The sequence below is a fragment of the Aotus nancymaae genome, unplaced genomic scaffold (genome assembly GCF_030222135.1).
Source record: "Aotus nancymaae isolate 86718 unplaced genomic scaffold, 86718_ANA_hifiasm-v0.15.2.pri h1tg000040l, whole genome shotgun sequence".
NCBI lineage: Eukaryota > Metazoa > Chordata > Mammalia > Primates > Aotidae > Aotus > Aotus nancymaae.
Genome location: NW_026988454.1, coordinates 30,099,706 through 30,103,900, shown reverse-complemented (window position 1 = coordinate 30,103,900; position 4,195 = coordinate 30,099,706). Strand labels below are relative to the sequence as shown.

Here is a 4,195-nt window from a genome sequence, read left to right as displayed (position 1 = left end):
GTGCTTCACTTTCCTTTTTTTTTTTTTTTTTTTTTTTGTGAGATAGAGTTTTCACTCTGTCGCCCAAGCTGGAGTGCAGTGGCATGATCTTGGCTCAATGCAACCTTCACCTTCTGGGTTCAAGCATAGCTGGGATTACAGGCATGCACCACCAGGCCCGGCTAATTTTATTTTTTATCTTTTTTTACATTTCATCTTTTACTTTTCAGCACCAATGGACTTGATAACAGCCTGACGCTCATCTGACAGTGGGCTGACAACCTTCCCCTATTGGCCCTTCAGTCTGCTTAATAACAAGTCCTCTGCTTTTATCATTCTCCCAGGGAATGGCCTACTGCCCTCCTTTCTGTACAATCTGGGCAAAGTGACTGGTGATGGCAAGAGTGATGTCAGTAAAGCGGTCTACACAGCTGGAGAGACAATTTTTCATACGAGAATCTAGGCAATTCCCTGGCTTCTTCACACATTTATCCCAACATAGCTCCATGAAGTGATGTACCTGTGCGGTGAACTGCGCCTTCAGCAGCCACGAAGCGCTGCAATTCCGATTCATTGACTTCACCCAGCTCCGCCATTGTCCGCCTCAGGCTCGGCACCTTCCCAAGTTTTATGTTTTTACTAGAGATGTGGTTTCACCATGTTGGCCAGGCTGGTTTCCAACTCCTGACCTCAGGTGATCTGTCCACTTTGGCCTCTCAAAGTGCTGGGATTACAGGCCTGAGCCACTGTGCCCAGCCGATCTTTTACAGTATAGATTTCCTTACTTATCTGCTTATAATTATTTCTCCAACTAGAATGTGAACATGAGGGCTGATCTTTTTGACTGCCTGCTTAGCTGCTATATCCTGAGCACCAAATACTTATAATAATAGCAAACTTTCATTTATATAGTGCTCAGTATTTTCCAGCTTACCAGCCACTTTTAGGTAGCACTTCAGATTACACACATAAAAGGAAGAGGCAACATGATTACAAAGGCAGAGATTGGAATGACGCAGCTACAAGTCAAGGAATGCTGGTAGTCACTCTGTCCCCTTCAAAAATCAGATAGATCATAGCAAATGACAGTGGATTCTTATGATCATTTGCTATGATCTATCTGATGTTCAAAGGGTACAATGCAAATGCTATTATGAATGTGGTATCTTTACAGCAAGAGATCAACACAGCATATTGATCTGTTAAATGCATTATTTTTTATTCTATCAGCAGGGAGGATCAAAAAAAGTTGGCCTTTCTCCGACAATGGCAGCAGTACATGTTCACTCCATTTTTCCAGGGCAGTTAATTCTCCTGCTTGCCATCATAATATAATCTTTGAGGCCCCCAATCCTTCACAGTCCACATAATATTATGTTAGGGCATTATACTGATGACATACTGCAAATTGGACCTGTTAAGAAGAAAGTGGCAAATGCCAGATATATCCTAGTAAAGTGTTACAGAATAGAAGATAAATCCAATGAAGCTTCAAAGACTGATTCATAATATAATATATTTAATATCAGTGGTCCAGGGGCCTTGGATTTGCTGGGATAATCCCTCTAAGATAGAGAATCAGTAGTTGTGCCACATATCTCCTACTACGAGCAAAGAAGCATTGCACTTACTTGATCTACATCTTTAAATTGCAGAGGAGCAATCCCATTTTGGTAATGTAGTTAGCCAACATTATAGTTTCTCATACTAAATATAAATCTCATAATAAAGTTATTTTGCAAGGAAAACAAATCTGGCAATATCTAATGGTGGAGTGGATGTAAGATATAAATCTTGCTCATGAGAGTGTAAATTGCACAGGCAATTTGGAAAGCTTTTGCCATTAATTTGTAAAGTTATTTTGTAAAAACAAATGACATATCTTTGGACTTGGCATTTCCTATCCCACTAAGGTATCATGCACAGCTGGAAACGTGTAGAAAAGGTTTTTGGCATTTTTTATAGTAGCAAATAGTTTATACAAATTGATGTGGCATATTTATACAACATAATATTAGATAAGCCAAATGAGTGAATGAGTGGATTACAGCATTGCGGTAATATGTATAAATCTTAGCAAGATAACACTGAATGGGAACATAGGTTTCTAGAGATGACATACAGAGTTGTAAAGTTAAAAAAAAAAACCAATATACTTTTTAGGAATACATATAGATGTGATAAGAGTATTACAATCACCCAACAAGATTCAGGGTAGTGATTGACATGGTTTGAGAAGGGAGGAGGATAGGGCAGAGAATGACATTGGTAGTACATAGAAGTTTTTGGCAAAATTCTAGTTCCATGTTGGATGGTAGATTCATGGTCATTACTCAACTATTCAATAAAAATAATAAAAGAGAGACTTGCATGGACTAATGACAAGAATGTGTCATGAACCAAGTATGTGACTGTTTCTGTTCTATATAAAATAAAGTCACTTCTTTGGGTTAAGGTTCTGTGTATCTAGAAACTCCTATTAAACACTAAATATCTAATCTGAGGATTAATCACTAGGCCATTATCCTTCCCTTAACACAAAAACGTAAGTTAGAATATTCTAGCACAGAGTAAGATACCAAAAGAGTGAGACACCAAAGTTTGATGAGGAACAAGGGTGGAAAGGTTTGGAGCTTGGGAAGAACCAGTGAGAAGGTAACAGGGTGAACTTCTGTGTGCGGGAAGGAGAGGAGGGGAGCATCGAGTGTTAGTGAGATGTTTAAAAGCCATGCAGGATTCCCTTTCCTTTGTCTCCTTTATGTGATCTAAACCTGATGCTCTCTCAGTCCATTTAGTATTTCAGTTAGTTACTTATTTACTGAATACAGGAGTTCACAATCCAAACAAACATAGTCAGAAGATTGCAGGGTTTTACTTAGATTCTTGAGCAAGTATTAGGACTCTAAATTTGATTTGCAACATTTAGGAAAGAAGATAGATGAAAGCAATATATTCTACAGAGAAAATATTACTCAAGTTTGTTAACAATAATCCTTTTCTTTTTCGCTTCTGGAAAGATGGAAGAAAACATTTACATGTTTATTTGTTAATTTTAATTTAAATAATTAGTCCTAAAATTAAGAAAACAATTGTACTGGGACAAACTTTATAAACTGAAGATAAACTCTCTTTATAAAAATTAATATTCTATAGACTTTCTTGTGAATACTTTGTCCTTTCTTTTCATGTATCACTCAAAGTTTGAGAATAAATTACTCTCCAATAAGTAGGAAATAGATTACTCTCCAATAAGTATCCCAGCAACATATAGATTTTGTTTTCTTTATATTAAATAAAAAGTTTAAAGAACCATATACAACTTTAAAAAGAACAAAGACCAATCACACAAAATAAACCAAAAACACTTCATGCTGTTTTGAAACGTTCTTAGACCGTATTCACTTGAAAGAAGTAAAAATGTCAGTGTAAGTTAACACATAGTCTGTGTTTGGGTCAGGTTGATAATGATGATGATTTTATCAGGCCTTTGAAAATTTGGCTTCTCTTTGCAGCAAGACTGTGTGTCAAGTATAATGTCCCTCTTAGACCTGTAGGAATTTCAACAAAAGGATGAAATCCCTTCACTTGTTGCACTTTATTCTCTTGTCACAGTTAAAGCAATATTTATTTTCCTTCTCCTTGCTTCTTGCAGGCCTGCAGTAAATCAAAAAAGTAAACTCTCAGGTTCATTGTGTAAGGGGCTTACTTCTAGGCCTCTACAGTTGCCACAGTAACTAATTAGAAATTTGCATCTCTAAGAGAATTATTTAATGCTGATGTGTAAGCCCTTTTATTCTTTGGAGCTTGGCCTTTTGCAAGGAAGCTTCTGGTAGATGTTGGGCCTCGAGGTCATACTGTACAATCTCTGAATGTAGGTGGCCCTGGTTTGCCCTTTTTATCTGGATGATTCATGCCCAGTGGAGAAAATGTCTTGCCAGGTCTTTGTTCAACGGTGGGCATCTGAAAGGCGGCACTTGATTCATTTAGGCACCATTTGTTTTAACCTGTAACTTCTTCCCCACTGCTCATTAGCTAACTCTTATGTAATTGAGTCATGCATGTTAAAACGGTAGAGTTGAGTTATGCCAACCAACCCATTGAGAGGAATCCCTCATTAACATGGTTGTGAGGCCTGAGTAGATGTTGCCGAAATGCAAAATGTTTTGTAGACTTAGACAATGTGTAATAGCAGTATGAAGAGCAACATTTTTCCTGA

The 4,195-nt window shown here is 37.4% G+C and overlaps 1 pseudogene; it reads right to left on the bottom strand.

Moving 5' to 3' along the window:
• Positions 1–331: 331 nt before the first annotated feature.
• Positions 332–575, bottom strand: LOC105732325 (mitochondrial import inner membrane translocase subunit Tim8 B-like; annotated as a pseudogene).
• Between the last annotated feature and the right edge of the window lie 3,620 nt (positions 576–4,195).